This window comes from Pseudophryne corroboree, chromosome 1 (assembly GCF_028390025.1).
Source record: "Pseudophryne corroboree isolate aPseCor3 chromosome 1, aPseCor3.hap2, whole genome shotgun sequence".
Classification (NCBI taxonomy): Eukaryota; Metazoa; Chordata; class Amphibia; order Anura; family Myobatrachidae; genus Pseudophryne; species Pseudophryne corroboree.
In genome coordinates this window covers 288,152,528-288,175,468 of record NC_086444.1, presented here as the reverse complement: position 1 = coordinate 288,175,468, position 22,941 = coordinate 288,152,528, and the positions used below count along the sequence as shown (strand labels likewise).

General features: G+C 47.4%; 1 long non-coding RNA gene across 1 annotated transcript in view; it reads left to right on the top strand.

The window, feature by feature from the left end:
- Positions 1-22,941, top strand: part of LOC135058388 (uncharacterized) — a 43,888-nt gene that overhangs the window by 2,552 nt on the left and 18,395 nt on the right. The window contains exon 2 of the long non-coding RNA XR_010244868.1: positions 1,080-1,195. This is a non-coding gene — a long non-coding RNA (uncharacterized LOC135058388). The remainder of the gene's footprint in view (positions 1-1,079; positions 1,196-22,941) is intronic.

The following is a 22,941-nucleotide window of genomic DNA, read 5'->3' as shown; positions in this document are numbered from 1 at the left end:
AGGGGGGGGGGATTCTGCTGCTGCTTCACGAATACCGGGCACTGTGGGGGGCAATGTATACCTGGCACTGTGGGGGGCAATGTATACCTGGCACTGTGGGGGGCAATGTATACCTGGCACTGTGGGGGGCAATGTATACCGGGCACTGTGGGGGGCAATGTATACCTGGCACTGTGGGGGGCAATGTATAGCTGGCACTGTGGGGGGCAATGTATACCTGGCACTGTGGGGGGCAATGTATACCTGGCACTGTGGGGGGCAATGTATACCTGGCACTGTGGGGGGCAATGTATATCTGGCACTGTCAGTGTGTATCTCCATGTCCGCCTCCCCCCATCAGCAGTGTATATCTCCATGTCCGCCTCCCCCCATCAGCAGTGTGTGTCTCCATGCCCCCCCAACAGCAGTGTGTGTCTCCATGCCACCTCCGCGCCAGCAGTGTGTCTCCATGCCCCCTCCCCGCCAGCAGTGTGAGTATCTCCATTCAACATCACAGGGGGGTTCGTCTACTGCATTGCGATGTTAATCGCATATGTTAGCATCGCTGCGGAAGGCGGCGATTGGTGGCAATGTATGTTTATACATCCCGCCCTCTCTGTCAGAATGCAAGCACAGGACGCTCAGGTGCGGTGCAGTCTCCCTGACATCAGCAGCATGGGTTCCCAGCGCATGGAACACACACAGAGACACAGAGTACGATAGCGTGTGCTGAATGACGACGCAGTGGGAGGTGATGGTGTGCTGAATGGCAACGCAGGGGGGGTTGATGGTGTGCTGAATGATGATGCAGGGGGAGGTGATGGTGTGCTGAGTGACGACACAGGGGGAGGTGATGGTGTGCTGAGTGATGACGCAGGGGGAGGTGATTGTGTGCTGAGTAGTGACGCAGGGGGAGGTGATGGTGTGGCTGAGAGATGATGCAGGGGATGGTGATGGTGTGACTGAGAGATGACACGAGAGGGAGATGATGGTGTGGCTGAGAGATGCAGGGGGCAGGATGTAACACAGGGGACAGTATGTGAGTCTTGTTGAACCACTGTTGCATCATACTGACCTTGTTAATATTCCTACACAAACAGGCATCTTCCGGATGATCGGATCTCCTACATGAATAGTGAATACCGACTGAAGACGCCATCTGCCTCAGAGGATACAGTTCTTCAGAGGTTCCATATTGTGAGAAACCATCACACAGGTAAGGTGCATGTCTAATTGAAAAGAATGTTCCCATTGTGAAGTGAAACAGGTGGCGTGTCATGTTTTCACGCCCCATTTTCGGTAACCACGCCCCTTCTGGTATGTGACCACGCCCATTTCTCTGACATCCTAGTGGATGCTGAGAACTCCGTAAGGACCATGGGGAATAGACGGGCTCCGCAGGAGACTGGGCACACTAAAAGAAAGATTAGGTCCTATCTGGTGTGCACTGGCTCCTCCCTCTATGTCCCTCCTCCAGACCTCAGTTAGAATCTGTGCCCGGCCAGAGCTGGATGCACCTAGTGGGCTCTCCTGAGCTTGCTAGAAAAGAAAGTATTTGTTAGGTTTTTTATTTTCAGTGAGATCTGCTGGCAACAGACTCACTGCTACGAGGGACTGAGGGGAGAGAAGCAAACCTAACTGCTTGCAGCTAGCTTGTGCTTCTAAGGCTACTGGACACCATTAGCTCCAGAGGGATCGAACACAGGGCCCGACCTCGATCGTCCGTTCCCGAAGCCGCGCCGCCGTCCCCCTTGCAGAGCCAGAAGACAGAAGACACAACGAAAACGGCGGCTGAAGACTCCTGTCTTCATTAAGGTAGCGCACAGCACTGCAGCTGTGCGCCATTGCTTTCACAGCACACCACACACTCCGGTCACTGGTGGGTGCAGGGCGCTGGGGGGTGGCGCCCTGGGCAGCAATTAGATTACCTTTTGGCAATAAAAACACACATAATACAGTCTAGCACTGTATATGTGTAAAAACCTACAGTACATAAAAGGACAGAAGCCCGCCGCTGAGGGGGCCGGGCCTTCTTCCTCAGCACAGCGGCGCCATTTTCTCTTCACAGCTCAGCTGGAAGGAAGCTCCCCAGGCTCTCCCCTGCAGTATCCTGGTACACAAAGGGTGAAAAGAGAGGGGGGCACATAAATTTAGGCGCAAAATTTGTATATACAGCAGCTACTGGGTAAACACTGAGTTGTAGTGTAATCCCTGGGTTATATAGCGCTGGGGTGTGTGCTGGCATACTCTCTCTCTGTCTCTCCAAAGGGCCTGGTGGGGGAACTGTCTTCAAATAGAGCATCCCCTGTGTGTGTGGTGTGTCGGTACGCGTGTGTCGACATGTCTGAGGTAAAAGGCTCCTCTAAGGAGGTGATAGAGCGGATATGTGTGTGGGAGGGTGTCTCCGTCGACAACGCCGACACCTGTTTGGATATGTGTAAGTGCTGAGGTAAAATTATTGCACAAAAGGTTAGGGAACAGAAAGGAAATCTACCCTGGTCTGTCCCTATGTCACAGAGACCTTCAGAGTCTCTCTATGCTCACTATCCAAAATAACAAACACTGGTATCGACACGGAGTTTAACTCCACTGTCGACTACGATAATGCAAAGTTACAGCCAAGAGGGCTAAAAGATATTCAATATATGATTATTGGAATAAAAGATGATTTGCATATCACTGATGACTCATCTGTCCCTGACACGAGAGTACACATGTTAAGGGGAAGAATGCTGAGGTAAATTTCCCTCCTCTCATGAGGAAAAAGAGCGGGAATCTCCAGACAAGAGACGGCAGCTTCCCACAAGAGAATTCTCAGGCTGTATCCTTTCTCAACACATCCTGGCCCTAGTGGGGAATCTTCCCCTTGGGTGTCCTGTTTGCACTAGCTATTCTCAGGGATCCTGCAGATAGTGTGCACATTCTAGTATACTACCCAGACCGCGATTGTGTCGGCATGTGGTTTATAGCGCTGTGGCAGCGTGGACAGGTACCTTATCAGCAGAGATTGAGACCCTAGTATGCATATAAATATATTAAGATGCTGTCTTGATAGATATATAATTATAAAGCATGCCCAAAGAGACATGAGTATACTGGGTCCTAGAGTCAAAGCTATGTCGATTTCTGCTTGACGTGTCCTGTAGATTATACATTGGACAGATGATGCTGATTTAAGAGGCATATGGAAGGCTGAGGATTGTGTGGAGAAAGGTTCTCGGGCCTGTCTCCACAGTTATAGTTGGTAATTCTGCTAGTTTGCCCTATATTCCTGCACAGCCTAGGAAAGCACGACATTATTAAATGCAGCTTTTCGAATAAAGAAGCAAGAAAGTCTGAGGTGCGTCCTTTCTTGTCAGAGCCGGGGGCAGAGGAAAGAAGCTGTACAACACAGCTAGTCCCCAGGAACAGAAGTCCTCCCCGGCCTCTACAAAAATCCACCGCATGTCGCTGGGGCTCCACAGGCGGAGCTAGGCCCGGTGGGGACACGCCTTCGTAAGTTTGGCCACAAGTGGGTTTAACTCCCTGTTAGATCCCTGGGCAATAGAAATTGTGTCGCAGGGATACAGGTTGGACTGTGAGAAGATGCCCCCACACCGATGGCCCGGCGGGCTTCCCCCCAAGAGAGGGAGCCAGTGTTAACTGCAATTCGCAAATTGTATCTTCACAGGGCCGGCGCCACCATTAGGCAGCTTTAGGCAGCTGCCTATGGGCGCCGGCCACTAGAGGGCGGCGACTCCCGCTCGCGGAAAAAAAAATGATTACTTTATTATTAGTGTAGCAGTAGCTGAGCTCCTTAAGAGATGAGGAGCGAGCAGGGACGGCCGCCCCAACTGTTTATCAGCCAGCCGCCAGCACAGCCACAGACAGTGTGTGTAACCAATCGGCTCTTATGTGCGCTGTCTGCAGCTGCTCCCTCCCTCCCTCCTCCGCAATCCTCGTCCTCACCTCCCCTTCTGCGCGCCCATAGCCCTCCGGCCGGCACACACCCGTATATGCAGAGTGCAGTGTCCCGCATGTTACCCCGCGCTGGCAGCCGCCGGCGGCCGCGCCCCCCCCCCCCCCCCCCCCGAGATTATGCCTCCCACGACCGCATACCTGCATATATTCTCCCCCCCCCCCTCCCTACCCTTCATGATCCATTCCAAACATGCTACGTGCCTATTTTGTTCAAGAGGCACATGGGGTCTGGGAGTCTAGCACAGGGATTAAAGAAAAGGGGGGCAGCAGTGGCTCTGCGGGTATGTAACAGATAGGGTACCCCTTTCTGTTACCAATGAAATGTATGTATATTTTTGGCTATATACTGAATATATATATATATATATATATATAGGAAGTAGTTGGCGGCACTCTCAGGCAATAATGGAATCCAAAACTGTATGACTTGAAGTCATACTGTTTTGGATTCCATTATTGCCTGTGCGCCACAAACTACTTCCAATATATACAAACAGTGGTAGCTGCCACTTCGTACAGTTTTTGTGCTTCTTAGCTGGCTGGCTGTGGGAGGCAGGTAGAGAGGGATGTAGTTCGTATGCCGGCGCTCGGGATCCCGGGGGTCAGCATGCCGACACCGGAATCCTGAATGCTAAAAATGCCACCCCCTGTCGGCATTCTGTATGCCGGGATCTCGGTGTCGGTATACTGAGCGCCGGGAACCCAGCAGCCGGCATACCATACCCAACCCCCCTAAGCTCCTCTGGCTGAGACTCAGGTGTAATGTGCACGCACGTCAGGCTGCTGTGCGGTGTGTGTGACACTGCTGGGGAGCTGAGCAAGCTGTCATTGGGCAGGAACAGCTGAGCAGCCACGGAAGAACAGGACGCTAGGCCAAAGTACAGCTGGTAAGTTTTCTTATGCTACTGTGGGAGGTGATGTGGTGTTATCAGGGCCGGCGCCACCATTAGGCAGCTTTAGGCAGCTGCCTATGGGCGCCGGCCACTAGAGGGCGGCGACTCCCGCTCGCGGAAAAAAAAATGATTACTTTATTATTAGTGTAGCAGTAGCTGAGCTCCTTAAGAGATGAGGAGCGAGCAGGGACGGCCGCCCAACTGTTTATCAGCCAGCCGCCAGCACAGCCACAGACAGTGTGTGTAACCAATCGGCTCTTATGTGCGCTGTCTGCAGCTGCTCCCTCCCTCCCTCCTCCGCAATCCTCGTCCTCACCTCCCCTTCTGCGCGCCCATAGCACCCGGCCGGCACACACCCGTATATGCAGAGTGCAGTGTCCCGCATGTTACCCCGCGCTGGCAGCCGCCGGCGCGCCCCCCCCCCCCCCCCCGAGATTATGCCTCCCACGACCGCATACCTGCATATATTCTCCCCCCCCCCCCCCCCCCTCCCTACCCTTCATGATCCATTCCAAACATGCTACGTGCCTATTTTGTTCAAGAGGCACATGGGGTCTGGGAGTCTAGCACAGGGATTAAAGAAAAGGGGGCAGCAGTGGCTCTGGGGTATGTAACAGATAGGGTACCCCTTTCTGTTACCAATGAAATGTATGTATATTTTTGGCTATATACTGAATATATATATATATATATATATATATATATATATATATATATAGGAAGTAGTTGGCGGCACTCTCAGGCAATAATGGAATCCAAAACTGTATGACTTGAAGTCATACTGTTTTGGATTCCATTATTGCCTGTGCGCCACAAACTACTTCCAATATATACAAACAGTGGTAGCTGCCACTTCGTACAGTTTTTGTGCTTCTTAGCTGGCTGGCTGTGGGAGGCAGGTAGAGAGGGATGTAGTTCGTATGCCGGCGCTCGGGATCCCGGGGGTCAGCATGCCGACACCGGAATCCTGAATGCTAAAAATGCCACCCCCTGTCGGCATTCTGTATGCCGGGATCTCGGTGTCGGTATACTGAGCGCCGGGAACCCAGCAGCCGGCATACCATACCCAACCCCCCTAAGCTCCTCTGGCTGAGACTCAGGTGTAATGTGCACGCACGTCAGGCTGCTGTGCGGTGTGTGTGACACTGCTGGGGAGCTGAGCAAGCTGTCATTGGGCAGGAACAGCTTGAGCAGCCACGGAAGAACAGGACGCTAGGCCAAAGTACAGCTGGTAAGTTTTCTTATGCTACTGTGGGAGGTGATGTGGTGTTATTATTGTAGGGGCTGTATCTGTCAGTGTGGTCAGTCCTGTATGTATACGTATCAGTGTGGCCAGTCCTCTCTGTATGTGTATCAGTGTTCCTGGTCTGGATGTATGTGTGTCAGTGTGGCCTTTCCTGTCTGTATATGTGTCAGTGTGGCTGGTCCTTTCTGTGTGCATTTCAGTGTGCCCGGTCCTGTGTGTGTATGTGGCCGGTCCTGTGTGTGTATGTGTCAGTGTGACTGGTCCTGTGTGTATATGTATTAGTGTGGCCATCCTGTCTCTGTATATCTGTCAGTGTAGCCATCCCACTTCTGTATATCTGTCAGTGTAGCCGTCCCACTTCTTTATATCTATCAGTGTAGCCGTCCCACTTCTGTATATCTGTCTGTGTGGCCAGTTCCGTCTCTGTATATGTGTCAGTGTGGCCAGTACCATGTCTGTAAATCTTCGTGTGGCCAGTCCTGTGTCTGTGTGGCCGATCCTGTATTTAAATCTGAAAAGCCAGGGCCACTTATTTGCGTTTGCCCCGCTGGCTGAAAGTTGCCCACCCTGCCCCTGGTAATCACCATGTTATATATTTTCACTAATGGCATATAGAGCATTACCCCTCCTGTCACAATCCACGGATGTTTTTCAGATTACATCTCACTCTGGGAATGGAAAAATGTGATAAAACCCTGTTTCCAGGGTTTTACAGCATTTACCGTATGTACTAAGACCTGGCCTCCAGGCTTCCGATAGCGAGGTTAAAGCCAGCTAAACCTGACATCACCCGATAGAAGCCTATGGGATTCTTTCCTCATTAGTGCTCTCTGAGGGATCCATCAAAGAAGTGCAGTCCCAATAGATATTGGTATTATATTGCTGGCTTATTGGCAGGAATAATACAAGTTGATGGTCCCATATCCAAATATTCAGAAATACAGAATTTTTTCCTTTGTTTTTCTGATGGCTCATTGTACACAAACTTTGTTTAATACACAAAGTTATAAAAAATATTGTATTAAATGACCTTCAGGCTGTGTGGATAAGGTGTATATGTAACATAAATGCATTCTGTGCTTAGATTTAGGTCCCATCACCATGATATCTCATTATGGTATACAATTATTCCAAAATACGGAAAAATCCCAAATCCAAAATACCTCTGGTCCCAAGCATTTTGGATATGGGATACTCAACCTGTATTTGTTATATTTTTCTCCTAGTCTTCAAAGTGTTGGTGTAATCTTGATGTTATGAATTTTTTTTTTTTACGGTAGTTGGTATCCAAATTAATATTTTATGAGCTGTCCTATAGTGGTTCTTGTTGTGCAGTGGTGTGAACATGTATGATACCAAAAAGCAGTGTTGCTATATTATGAATGTATATTGGACTTTTCTGGACCCTGAATGCTGTGTGGAGAGATTAGGAGCCATCCCGGTGCGCACTTTGGGAGCTGTTTACCCCGGTGCCACAAATCATTGGGGCTCCACCCCTGATACGTCACACGTCGATGTGCCGATGTGCAGGGAAGACTTCCCTGCACATCGGCCCGCGATTGAGGCAGGGGCAAGCCACCATCTCTGTCCAGGTCTCCACTCCCAGCAGTCCTAACCTGATGGCGGCCTTGTATATATGTGTGTGTGTGTGTGTGTGTGTGTGTGTGTGTGTATGTGTGTGTATATGTGTGTGTGTATATATATATATATATATATATATATATATATATATATATATATATATATATATATATATATATATATATATATATATATATATATATATATATATATATATATATATATATAGAGAGAGAGTGTTAATCGGCTAAGCAAATTTTTGGTGAGAGTAGCAACTCCTGCATGACAACCCTGATTTTGATGGTTTGTGTGTTGTTTGATAGTGTGTTATGTAGATTTGCAATAAATTCAGCGAATGTTAACAAATGGTCAGGTTGTTGAGAAATAATGCATGCTCAATTATGAGCAACTGTTGACTAGTGTGTCTATCTATCTATCTATCTATCTATCTATCTATCTATCTGTCTGTGTGTATATATATATATATATATATATACACACACACACACACGGCCAAGTCACAGTATTATGAGTAATAGCCAGAGTAACTGCTGTGCGCAGCATCATGGAGGGCAGCTAGATGGAGCTGAGCTGTTGTTTTAGCCCCAGATTCACTGTGTCGGTGAGCTGCTCCACTGTAGTGTGTCGGTCGGCCCTCGTGCATCTTCGCAGCCAACATTCACCTCTCACACCAGTGGCACGTAGTGCTCCGCAGTTTCCAGTTTCCACGTCAATTATTTGCAATGTTGCCATTTGTCCAGTCACAGTACACCTGCAGCAGCACATGGACAGTTCACACACTCCGCTGTTTCAGAAATACTGCCGCCCTTGGCCCGAAAGCTAATAATCATCCCTTTTTGCAACTCTGATGAACCGCCTCTTTTACCAATGACAGCAACGAGTGATATGTGTGCAAACCCACCAAGCCAGCGCACAACACGTGCATACTTCATGGTCTACATGCTGCCAACATCACATGTAGGAGGGGGTCATAATAATGTGACTCCACCGTGTATAATTATTTCAAAGGTAAGTGCAAGCTTGCCTTTGGGGTAATTCAAGCTGTTTAACTGACATATGCTGAAGGGTTTTTTTACTTTAAAAAATGTATAAATTGTTCAAGGTTATTGCTGTTACTGTTACAGTGTTATTTATTGTTGTTATAATTTATGTTGTAAATCTAAAAATAAATCTAATACTAATTTAAAAAGTCAAGTGTGTACAGTATGTGAGCAGCTGGGGGGAGGGTTATAGGTGAAGGCAGGGGCACTATTGTGCAGCTTTGCCTAGGGCGCCTAGAAACCTTGCACCGGCCCTGTATCTTCAACAGGTGTGGTCAAGGGTCCCCTCCTTCAACAAGAGGGTGTTATTATTCGACCATGTTGTAATCCCGAAACCAGACGGTTCGGTCAGACCCATATTGAATTAAAATCCCTGAACATATACCTGAAAGGTTCAAGTTCAAGATGGAATCGCTAAGAGCGGTCATTGCAAGCCTGAAAAGGGGGAGACTTTATCTTGAATCGGGACATAAGGGATGCATACCTTCATGTCCCCATTTATCCACCTCATCAGGCGTACCTCAGAATTGCGGTACGGGATTGTCATTACCAATTTCACCAAGGTAATGGCGGATATGATGGTGCCCCTGCGGAAGCAAGGTGTCACTATTATCACAGACTTGGATGATCTCCTCATAAAAGCGAGATCAAGAGAGCAGTTGCTGGACAGCGTATCACTTTCTCTGGAAGTGAAACGGCAACACGACTGGATTCTATATATTCCGAAGTCGCAGTTGGTTCCTACAGCTCATCTGCCTCGCCTAGGCATGATCCTAGACACAGACCAGAAAAGGGTTTATCTCCCAATAGAGAGAGCTCAGGAGCTCCTGACACTGGTCAGGAATCTATTGAAAACCAAAACAGGTGTCAGTGCATCACTGCACTCGAGTCCTGGGAAGGATGGTGGCATCATACGAGGCCATCCCTTTCGGCTGGTTCCATGCAAGGGCAATGGAACTTACTGGATAAGTGGTCCGGATCACATCGTCAGGTTGCATCGGTTAATCACCCTATCCCCAGGGCCAGGGTGTCTCTCCTGTGGTGGCTGCGGAGTGCTCACCTTCTCGAGGGCCGCATATTCGGCATTCAGGACTGGGTCCTGGTGACCACGGATGCAAGCCTCCGAGGGTGGGGGGCAGTTACACAGGGAAGAAAATTCCAAGGTTTGTGGTCAAGTCAACAGATTTGCCTTCACATCAATATCCTGGAACTAAGGGCCATATACAACGCCCTAAGTCAAGCGGAGTTCCTGCTTCGCGACCAACCGGTTCTGATCCAGTCAGACCGCAGGGGCTCATGTAAACCGCCAAGGCGGCACAAGGAGCAGGGTGGCGAGGGTAGAAGCCACCAGAATTCTTCGCTGGGCGGAGAATCAAGTAAGCGCACTGTCAGCAGTGTTCATTCCGGGAGTGGACAACTGGGAAGCAGACTTCCTCAGCAGGCACGACCTCCACCCGGGAAAGTGTTGACTTCATCAGGAAGTCTTCACGCAGTTTTGCAAATTGATGGGAATTGCCTCAGGTGGACTAGATGGCGTCCCACCTCAATAAAAAGATAAAAAGGTTTTACGCCGGGTCAAGGGACTCTCAGGCGATAGCTGTGGTCGCACTAGTAACACCGTGGATGTTCAGTCGGTCTATGTATTCCCTCCTCTTCCTCTCAGACCCAAGGGCTGAGAATTGTAATAAAAGGAGGAGTGTGAACAATATTCTTTGCTCCGGATTGGCCAAGAAGGACTCGGTACCCGGAACTGCAAGAAATGCTCTCAGAGGACCCATGGCCTCTGCCTCTCAGACAGGACATGTTTGCAACAGGGGCTCTGTCTGTTCCAAGACTTACCACGGCTGCGTTTGATGGCATGGCGGTTGAACGCCAGATCCTAGCGGAAAAGGGCATTCCGGATGCAGTTATTCCTACGCTGATAAAGGCTAGGAAAGACGTGATAGCAAGACTTTTTCACTGTATATGGCGAAAATAGGTTGCTTGATGTGTGGCCGGGAAGGCCCTACAAAGGAATTCCAGCGGGGTCGATTCCTGCACTTCCTACAGTCAGGAGTGACTATGGGCCTAAAATTAGGATCCATAAAGGTCAAGATTTCGGCCCTATCCCTTTTTCTCTCAAAAAGAACTGGCTTCACTGCCTGAAGTTCAGACGTTGTTACAGGGGTGCTGCATATTCAGCCTCCTTTTGTGCAACCAGTGGCACCTTGGGATCTTAACGTTGTGTTGGATTCCTAAAATCCCACTGGTTTGAGCCACTTAAGACCGTGGAGCAAAAATATCTCTGGAAAGTGGTCATGCTTTTGGCCTTAGCTTGGGCTAGGCGTGTGTCAGAATTGGCGGCTTTGGCATGTAAAAGCCCTTATCTGATCTTCCATATGGAAAGTGCAGAATTGAGGACTCGTCCCCAATTTCTCCCTAAGGTGGTATCATCGTTTCATTTGAACCAACCTATTGTGGTGCCTGCGGCTACTAGGGACTTGGAGGATTCCAAGTTGCTGGACGTAGTCCGGGCTTTGAAAATGTATGTTTCCAGAACGGCGGGAGTCAGAAAGTCTGACTCGCTGTTTATTCTGTATGCAGCCAACAAGGTTGGCGCTCCTGCTTCGAAGCAGACTATTGCTCGCTGGATCTGTAGCAAGATTCAGCAGGCTCATTCTGCGGCTGGATTGCCGCATCCGAAATCAGTAAAAGCCCATTCCACAAGGAAGGTGGGCTCTTCTTGGGTGGCTGCCCGAGTGGTCTCGGCATTACAGCTTTGCCGAGCTGCTACTTGGTCGGGTTCAAACTAGAGATGAGCGGATTCGGTTTTACTCGGTTGTTTTACTCGGTTCTCAAAACCGAATCTTATTGGCTATCCAAAACACGTGACATCCGTGAGCCAATTAGATGCCGTTTTGAGAACCGAGTAAAACCGAGTAAAACCGAACCCGCTCATCTCTAGTTCAAACACGTTTGCAAAATTCTACAAGTTTGATACCCTGGCTGAGGAGGACCTTGAGTTTGCTCATTCGGTGCTGCAGAGTCATCCGCACTCTCCCGCCCGTTTGGGAGCTTTGGTATAATCCCCATGGTCCTTACGGAGTTCCCAGCATCCACTAGGACTTCAGAGAAAATAAGAATTTACTCACCGGTAATTCTATTTCTCGTAGTCCGTAGTGGATGCTGGGCGCCCGTCCCAAGTGCGGACTATCTGCAATACATGTATATAGTTATTGCTTAACTAAAGAGTTATTGTTATGAGCCATCTGTTGAATGAGGCTCAGTTATTGTTCATACTGTTAACTGGGTATGGTTATCACGAGTTGTACGGTGTGATTGGTGTGGCTGGTATGAGTCTTACCCGGGATTCCAAATCCTTTCCTTGTAATGTCAGCTCTTCCGGGCACAGTTTCCTTAACTGAGGTCTGGAGGAGGGGCATAGAGGGAGGAGCCAGTGCACACCAGATAGGACCTAATCTTTCTTTTAGTTTGCCCAGTCTCCTGCGGAGCCCGTCTATTCCCCATGGTCCTTACGGAGTTCCCAGCACCCACTACGGACTACGAGAAATAGAATTACCGGTGAGTAAATTCTTATTTTTCTTCCCAGCGTGTGCACACAATATGTCGATCTGTTTCTGAGGCTTTTCTTTCCTTCTTTTTCTTTTTTTTTTTTAAGGTGGTGATGTGTGTGTGTGTGTGGGGGGGGGGGGGGGGGGGCGCCCTTCCTAACCTTGCCCTGGGCTCCAAAAACCCTAGTTACGCCTCTGGATAAAAGAAAGGGGTGAAGAGGGGAGAAGTGGAAGAATATTGAGGTGCAAAATAGCGCATAAAAAGAGGGAAAGTGTGTTGAAGGAGACAAACAGTAGAAGAAAGTAGGACACAGATATAATTAGGGGGATAGGAGGAGACAGACACACAAAGGGGTTGCAAAAGAAAAAAAAGGCATCAGAATTCAGAGAGACACATATAGTGGTACATTTACTAAGGTGGGAGTTTTTTTAAAACTGGTTATGTTGCCCATAGGAACCAATCAGAGTCTATCTAATATCTTCTAGCAGCAGCTAAATAAATGTTAAATAGAATGCGATTGGTTGCTATAGGCAACATCACCAGTTCTAAAAAATATCCCACCTTAGTAAATTTACCCCATATAGAGAGATGCAGTCTGTGAAAGTCAGATGGAGTCAGTGACTTACATATAGTTTTCAATAATAGGCCCATCCACTAGAGGGTGGACTCATCTGGCTGCTCCACCTGTAGACCACCACCAAGTCCCTGAACATATGCTCTGAGAAATTAAGTCATTAGTTTAATGTAAATGTAATACATCATGGAATGACAGCTCCACAAAGCCTGCTTCAGAAATATGGCTCTGGCCTGGAATATGCCCAAACTGTGCCGGAGTCTAAGTATTTTTATTTTTGTTACTTTATATTTAATTACTTTAAAAAAAAGATCTGTCATTGTGTCCTGATTCCAAGAAATTAGAGTTTTAGTAGGTATGCTGTACTGTGTTTTCTTTATACAGTGTATACAGTGTTGTAGCGTGATGGGAATACTAGGGCAAATTCAGAGGTGGGCGCAGTAGAACAGCCACTGTATCTTTGTACACAACACCTATGCTAAAGTATGTAAAAGCAACAGGAGGCCTCTGTAGTGAAAGATGCCCCCTGCAGGTTACTGTGATCCACTGCATCCAAAGACTCAGCGTTGGGTCCCTTTGTGTGAACCTCGATCACCTGAGTAATTCTCAGGATGACCGGTGTTCTCGCGCAGCTGGGGCCAGTGAAGCTGCATTGGATGATGCAGACACTGGCCTTGGCGTCCTGTCCGTTACTACCCCGTCCATCATGCCCCCACATGGCCACAGCATGTCAACCAAGAACAAGATCTGCATATTGGCAGTGTGGCATCTGCGCATAAGAGATCTCACACTATCTGCAATGTATGTAAACCATCAGGTTTGTGTACATATCTGTATTAGGCCCACTGTCTGGGTTATACAGTATTCATGTCAGAAGGCAGTGCCGTTTCTTGCAGCGGGCAAACTGTGCGATCGCATGGGATGCCCACTGTGGCACTTTGTAGCTCCTTCTACTCCCCCTCCTCCTCTTCCTTAGTACTCCACTTGTGGGGGTGGAGTTTCACGGAATGACGCGGTTGCATCATGATGTCACAACGCAAATGCATCATTTCATGAAACTCCGCCCCACAAATGGAGTACTACGGCCGGGAGGCGGGAAGAAGAATATCAGCGATGGCAGTCATATACACCCTTGACAATGAGGATTAGCCTTGGCAAGTACCCTTGGAAATGAGCATTACCTATACACCCTTGGCAACAAGCATTACCTATACACCCATGACAATGAGCATTACCCTTGGCAATGGTCATTGCCCTTGGCAACAAGCATTACCCTTGGCAACGAGCATGGTTCCCAGAGCATGAAATCCTTGGCAACGAGAATACTTGCATCTAGGTCTACAAATCTCTAACTGTGGCACAACATGTTTGGTTAAACTGTTAAACTTACACAAGTGTTTGATGACACTGCACGGTTTTATGGTTTAGCTCAAGGGTGGCCAACCAGTCAGAGGCAAAGAGCCAAAAAAGATCTGTGGTCAAGTGAAGCCATTATGATGTGCGCGCCGGCGGTGTGCAAGCAAAAGTGGGGCATGGCCTAGTTGTCAAAAAGCCACACCCCATTTTTGTGCGCACACCTTTCCGTATGACGTTTGTAGGAGTATGACCTTGTGTCACAACCCCATTTTTAGTCACATTGTACAGTGCCACATACATATAATGCCCCCAATAATGCTCACCACTGCTGTCGCTGGGCTGGTCTGGGCTGCTGGTTTGGGCGGCTGCTGAGGGCTGGCCAGGGCGGCTGCTACTGGCTGGTCTGTGCGGCTGCTGCCGGCTGTTCTTGGCAGCTACAGCTGCCGCCCACCTCTGAGCGTGAGGGGAGGAGAGCGCACACCTTCCCTGTGCATATTAATTATGTGCATATTAATTATGGCCAGCGTGTGAGCCAATCAGAATTCATGGTCCGGCAACCGATCAGGGGTAGATGCTGCTGGTCCGCAAGCTCTGATTAGCTCACAGGCCAGCGCCATTAGAAATGCTGCTGTTGCACTTGGGAGCAGTGTGCTGAACAATGGGAGGCAGGAGCAGGGAGCCGAGTCGCATGCGGAGGAAGAAAGAGCTGCATGCGGCTCGAGAGCCGCAGGTTGGCCACCACTGGTCTAGTTCTATTGATTGATCTCGAACTATTTTCATTTTCTAGGTGTCTGCAAGTCTTTTCTAAACAATTCATTCTAAAAGCATCCTTCAGTAAATATTTCTCAGAATGCATAGACTCCTGACACTGGGCCTGATTCACGGGTGGACACAAATGTCACCGCCGCCGCGTTGTATGCAGCAGATGTGCGACAATATGCAGATGCTACAGGAGGTGTCTGTGTAAAAAGATGCCCACTACCGGCTTCTCCGATCTGCTGCTGTGTCCAAAGATACAGCATCGGATCAACATTGTGACCATCAGTCAAAGTCATCGGAATTCTGAGCCAGGATGTCAGGAAAACTACGCGGCTGGTGCCTGTGATGCTGCATCCATGGACATAGGGCCTAATTCAGACCTTATCGTAGCAGCAAATTTGTTAGTAGATGGGCAAAACCATGTGCAGTGCAGGGTGGGGGGGGGGGCAGATATAACATTTGCAGAGAGAGTTAGATTTGGGTGGGTTATATTGTTTCTGTGCAGGGTAAATACTGGCTGCTTTATTTTTACACTGCAATTTAGTTTTCAGTTTGAACACACCCCACCCAAATCTAACTCTCTCTGCACATGTTATATCTGCCCCCCAAAATTTGCTGCTACGATCAGGTCTGAATTAGGCCCATAGTCCCTCATTCTGACCTGATCGCACGCAGCAACTTTTTGCTGCCTGTGCGATCAGGTAGATACCGCCTATGGGGGAGTGGATTTTAGCATAGCAAGGCTGAGATCGCTTGTGCAGCACTGCTATGCCAAAAAGTTTTGTGCAGAATAGGAGTAGATTTGGACTTACTTACCAGTTGCGAACACTTCAGCCTGTCAGGTCCCGGAATTGACGTCAGACATCCGCACTCCAAACGCCTCGACACGCCTGCGCTGGACTCACCACTCCCCGAAAACGGGCAGTTGACACCCGAAACCGCCTTCCTGCTGTCAATCTTCTTGCGGCCCCCGCTGCAACCGCTTTTCGCTGGGCAACGCCGCGTCTGCGCATTGTGCCCACAGCGCATGCGCAGTTTTGACCCGATCGTACGGCTGTGAAAAAGTGCAGCATGCGATCGGGTCGGAATGACCCCCATAGTCTCTGGTTTTGGCATTCTCAGAAATCAAAGCTATTCTATTACAGTTGTTGTGTCTTTTACTTTTGTTTTTATGTACCTATTATGTCTATAGTTTTTATGTGCATTAAATGCTAGTGTTTATAGGGGGTCATTCCGAGTTGATCGCTCACTGACGATTTTCGCAGAGCAGCGATCAGGTGAAAAAATGGCATATATGCGCATGAGCATGTCCCGCAATGTGCACGCACAACGTACGGGTACAAAGCACTTTGTGGTTGTGCTGAGGTTCTAGCAAAGTTTTTCTTCGCACTGGCGGCCGCAAGAAGATTGATAGGAAGGGGGCGTTGCTGGGTGTCAACTGACCGTTTTCAGGGAGTATTTGCAAAAACGCAGGCGTGTCTGAAAAAAGGCAGGCGTGGCTGGGCGTTCGCTGGGCGGGTGTATGACGTCAAATCCGGACACGAATAGGCTGAAGTGATTGCAAGCACTGAGTAGGTTCAGGGCTACTCTGAAACTGCACAAACTGTTTTTGCAGAGCTCGACTGCACATGCGTTCGCACTTCTGCTAAGCTAAAATACACTTCCCAGTGGGCGGTGGCATAGCGTTTGCACGGCTGCTAAAACTAGCTAGCGAGCGATCAACTCGGAATGAACACCATAGTACCGTCACTGTCTGGAATATCCTTAGATACACTATTTCTTTTTTTTTTTTTTTTATGTGTTTTTTTAATGAAGCATCAACATGTATAATAAATATAATATAATAACATATATAGCACCACCATACAGTAGCATTGGACATTTATTCCAAAAGCTCATAGAAACAATAGAAATGTCAATTGTAGATAGAACAATGAGTTATTGCAGGAAACATGTATGGACAATGATCAGTAAACGTACACTATATCAAAATAACGTAAATTAAATTCAAACATAAAAGAAAAAAGTTCTGTCTCTCATCCCCTTCCACACAGACCCCGGAGGAATGTCTCCTACTCTAGTACATAAAAACAAAAAGTTCCACCATCAAGTCAAAATAAAATGGAAGGCTTGTCAGCCACTTCTTGAGTCACTTACCATGAGGTATAGCGATGTCTTACATGAGAGGGCGTAACCAGAAATTTGTGGGCTCCATAGAAACATTTTGAAGGTGCCCTTGTCCTGATGCTTCTAGAGAGTCGCCTCTCTGCAGCAGCTGCTAATGTTATACTCCATAGAAGTGCCCTAGATTATTTTATGAACCATAATAGCGATCTAAGTTCATATTATGCCCCATAATAGTGCCCTAGTTGTGTATTAAACAAAGTGAGTGTAAATTGAGCCATCAGAAAACCAAGGTTTCACTATCTCAGTCTCACTCACTCACTCAAAAAATTCTGTATTTTGGAATATTCCGTATTTCGGAATATTTGGATATGGGATACCCAACCTGTATATAGTTACAATACCCTTTATTAAATAACACATTTCAATATACTGCCATACCCAGGATTCAAACCTATAACTAGTTGAATTCTAATCAAACACCCTACTCATTCAGCTATTTGATCCTGCATAAAAACTATGAACATGATATGAAACTACTGGAAATAATCAGCATTGCAATTGAGCAGATCTCTGTAGTGTGCAGCCACACATCCAATCTCTTGCAGCCACACACTACATAGATCCAGAGGCGTCACCGGGTGTGGGGACACCCGGAGCGCACTCTGTGTTATCACCCCTCCTTTTCTTCCCACCGGAGCCACGGCATCTGAAAGGGGGTGTGGCCTATTCAAAAGGGGCGTGGCCTCTCAGAACTTTTTTTTTCTTCGCACCGGGGGCATGTCCAGCTTCCCCGAAGATGCTGGCTGCCCCCAGAGACTGTTCAGCATGCAGTGCCGGCTCTTCTCTGTGACAGGAGCCAAGTGCTGCAAGAGTTTATCTCACTGCAGCACTCGGCTCCTGTCACTACAGAAGAGCTGGCACTTTTGGTGTCACCCCTTCCGAGGGGGACACCCGGGTGCGGGCCGTACCCCCTGCACTTGCCTTCTGACGCCACTGCATAGATCTGCTCAGCCGCAATGCTGATCATTTTTTCACAAAGTACTAGGTAAGCTTCAAATAGTTAGAATTCTCTAGCTTAGAATTATCTACCTTTCTATACAAGGGCAGATTGCTCAATGAATAGATTGTCTAACTGCAATGCCACAGGCAATGAGTTTGGATCCTGGATATGTCAGCATCTTGAAATGTAATAAAGGACAGTGTGACTGAATAACAAAAAAATCTCAAGTTGAGTTCATGAATGTTGCAATAGTATTGGCAACAGAAGGGGTCAGAGTAGGAGACAGTGGTGGTCAGGAAATGCTGGGCTTCAAAAATGGGGGAAGCTGCAAGTGAAAGTAATTAAAACAGATAATTGACAAGTGCCACCAACAGCACCCCCTACCCTGCAGCGCTACTGCTGCCCCCTCCGCACACACCTAGTTGCAGCCCTGCTATAGTTACGTTATACTATTGAAAGTTTATGAGGGGAATTCAATTAGCGGCGATAACCAGTTTGGCATGAAACACTGGCTTTTATTGTGACTATTGTGCATGAAAACGGACGTACAGATGGGTCCACGGTTATCTTGGCTAGTTTGCTGCGCCTAGTCACGACATGGTTTATTAACATAAACCCTTCATCTTTTGCTCTCAGCTGCAATACAATACAGAGAACAATACAGCAGGGGATTAATTCATTACAGCAGGGGATTAAATCCAACTGCCCAATCTCTGTTAATCCTATTAAAGGTCAAAATAAACATGGACCCATCTGTATCCAATTATTCACTAAACTGTAGCCGCAATAATTCTCCATAGGTTTAAAGGGGATTTCTTTTCACAACCTCCTGAGCAGGTGAAAAGTTGAGGAAAATCCCTATTATCAGGTAAAAATTTCAAAACTTGGTTCAGAACCCCTGGGACAACTCCCTAAATGACTAATTAAGCACTTTTAAATTTTAAATTATTTTTAATTGGTTAATAATGACATCATTTTTGGCTGAAAAAATGCAGGAAATTGGGGCACAATTTATGTTACAGGAATATGGTGGTGCTTTATAAGTGGGACAGGTGTTTTTCAGGCTTGCAGGTGAGTGTTATTGGGTTTTGTGTTTTTGGGTTCTTTGCAAATTGTTTTAAAAATGGCTTAAAATTACCCAAAAATATAGTATACAGTTACCCATTTAATCCACCCCTAATTTAAATAGATCATTTATCAGGGAGGACCCACATCCTTTCCTTAATTAGGATCAGGTGAGGTATAAAAACCAGGCTAGATGAGTTAGTAGTGGGGAATGTGTGGGAAAGGTTGCACCTTTAGCAACTGTCTGTCCTGGAGAAATGTGCACCGTGAAACTGCTGTGAATACTCTGCCTGTTTGCATTGCTGGCTTCAAGTAAGCTGAACTGTTATTTTTTAACTGTTGACTGTAACCTTTGTAAGAAGCTATTATAGTGGTTATGCCTGTCAGCTGGAAATAAATGCTTACTTGTTTGCAATACCTCTGCCTACCATTGGTTGTCTGGAATTTACCCGCTATATTTTGGTGCCAGAAGTGGGATAAGTGTGTCCTGTGCAAAGGTTTCTGAACAGGCGACTATGGAAGTCGTTATGCAACAGCAGCAAGCAGTAGCGAATGCTCAAGTATTCCCCAAAATTCAGGCATCAGATGACGTGGAGGCCTTTCTTACAACCTTTTAAAGGGTTGCTACCTTGCATGCATGGCCCAAAGAATCTTGGGCCCTACAGATTGCCCGTCTGCTAACAGGGGAGGCCCAAGCTTCATATGCTGCCCTGTCGCTGGAAGATGCAAAAGATTATGACAGCATGAAGGCTGCTGTGGCTGACCAATTTGGCCTTTTTCCAGAAGCGTACTGGCGACATTTTGAAATGTTGTGTCCCAGAGGCTAGCCATTCTTGCTGTTAAGTGGCTCCAGCTGGACCAAAATATCTCTGCCCGACTAGTGGAGTTGATCACTTTGGAACAATTTACTGCTCTCCTTCCTGCCAAGATTGCTCACTGGGTCCAGCTGCATTGGGTTGACACTTTAGACTCTGCAGTCTTGCTAGTGGAAAGTGCATTGCTGGAGCAAGAAGGTATGGAGAACTTTTCTACTTTAATTATGCTGGAATCTTCATGTCGGTCCCCACAGCAACTGTTGTCTCGGGTCCCTTTGATGATCAGGGGAAAGACTGCTAAAATACGTGTGGGTGTTTGTCCGTAGTTACCAACTCCTGTGTTAGTAGGTCATGACTGGCCTCACTTCTGGGCCTTTGTTTTGCCAGAGGAACAGGTGCCTGCAGCGACCCTTGGAGAGACATTTACTTTTTCCCCAGATTTGTTTCTATCCCAAGTAAAGGCTTCTAAATCTAAGAAACAAAGGAGAAGGGACCACAGAGACTGGCTTACTCATTATGTTTTGGTGGGACAAAAGATCCCTTCCCATAACAATGCTGACCGTAATGTACCTGCTCATGCTAATGTGCCTATTAGTCCTGGTGAACCTGTCAATGCTATTGTGCCTATTAATCCTGATGAACCTGTCAATGCTGTTGTGCCTAGACATGCGCCTCAGCCTGATATAAGAAAGGCTCAATGGGAAGATCCTGCTTTAAAAAATGTTCTTTCAGTGGATGGTGTCATGTTGTCACATATAACAAAGTAAAAATATCCCCATTTTGAGTTGCTTGGAGAGATTTTATATTGTGTGGACAAGCACAAACGGGGGAGATGTTGCGACAGTTGGTGGTCCCAGGCCCTTTCAGAAAACAGGTATTGGTTTTGGTCCATGCAGTTCCCTGGGGTGGTCATTTGGGACGTGATAAGACGGTGGAGAGAATAAACTCCCGGTTCTATTGGCCGGGTGTTTATGCTGAAGTCTCTCGGTTTTGTGCTGCTTGTTCAGTGTCAAAAAACAGCGGTAAACTGACCATCTCCTGCTCCACTGATACCTCTTCCAATTGTAGGGGTCCCTTTTGAAAAAATAGGGGTTGAACCAGCTTCTAAAGGTTATAAATTCATCTTAGTTGTAGTGGATTATGCCACACGTTATCTGGAGTCATTTCCTTTGAGGGTTGCCACAGCCAAACAGGTCGTGACTAAATTGTTGGAGCTTTTTCCAAGGTTGGGTTACTGAAATACTTACCGACCAAGGAACAAACTTTATGTCCAAGTTAAAGTAGGGGGTGTTAAAATTGTTAAAAATGAAATCTGTCAGAACCTCAGTATATCATCCCCAAACTGATGGCTTAGTGGAACATTTCAATCATACATTAAAATCTATGTTAAAGAAGTTTATGAAGACAAAAAAAATGGTGGGATGAGCTTCTACCCTTTTTGTTTATGTTATGCACACCAGTGCCAGCAGGAATGTACTGGTGTCTGAACGGTGAGGGATGCAAAACAAATGAACTCACAGACAGACTGGGGAATATGACATTACATACACAGAAGGTGATAGGGTAACAAAATAAACACAAAGTGAACAGAGAAGCCCAAAGGCTAAGAAACTGGGTGTCTCCCTAGTATTAGGAATGCTCAGATGTAAAGAAGCGAGATGTAGTGATTTAATACGTAGAGAACCCGAAATGCTGTTGCTAAGGGCAACAGCAAAACCCTAAAGGGTTACCAACGGGGGTGGCAGTAAACTCCTTGGTCAGAGATGGAATAATAGACACAAGGAGAGTCTCCACAATCCTAGTCCTCACTTGCAGTGCACTGGTTCAGCTTACTGCCACTAAACTGACACCTGAACACCTTGCACAGTGAGAAAGGATTTTGGCAGGCAAGTCTGAGAATACAGCCGCAAACTTGCTAGGTTCACAGAGTAGCAAAAGAACCCCAACAGGTTAAACGACTGACTCCAGTCTTACTGCTAGGTCTGGATTGGCAGAGTGTAATACCAAATCCCAAGGCCTATTTGCAGTAAGCAACAAACAAATACAAAGTTTACACAGTACTAGCTAGCTTTCAGGAACTGACTAACCAACAAAGATTCAGCAGCATCTGCCTAACCTGAGAAGAGGGTTTATATAGCAGGTGCTGTCCACGCCCCACTCAGACCTCACAGACTGTGAGCACAAAAACCAGCACCGGATCCCCTGCCGTGCACAGAGCCTGTAACCACTGCACAGCAAAAGACCCGAACCGGAGTATCAGCTACGCTCAGGTTACTCTGCTAGCACTTGTCTCCCTGTTGCCATGATGACGTGGCAGCACAGAGCAGGAGACCCTAACAGTACCCCCCCTCTGACGAGGGGTCAAAGAACCCCTACCACCGGGTTTATCGTGGAACTGCGAGAAGAAAGAGCGTAACAGTCTGGGGGCATGAAGATCACAACTGCGCACCCACGACCGCTCCTCCGGGCCATACCCCTTCCAGTGCACCAAAAATGACAGCCGACCCCGAACATCTTGGAGTCAAGAATCCTTTCAACAACAAACTCCCTCTGGCCACGTATCAGAAGAGGGGAAGGTCTTCCACTGGAAGAAGGATTACTAATCGCCCGTTTTAAAAGGGAACAATGACATTTTTTATTGATACCCAAAGAACGGGGTAGATCTAACTGAAATGCCACCGGATTGATAACCCTAGTGATCTTATAAGGACCGATGAACCGGGGCCTAACTTATGAGATGGCTGTCTCAACTTCAAATTCTTGGTAGACAACCAGACGAAGTCTCCTAATTTGAAGCTGCAGGGTCTTTTCCGCTTATCAAAAACCCTTTTGGTCACTAATGACACAGACACAAGGGCTTTCTTCACTTTCCTCCAAATACCTCTAAGGACCGAAACCACAGAGGAACCACCAGGCGTGGAGTCCAGGGGGTCAAAAGAATTGGCCTTAGGATGATGCCCATACACACATAGG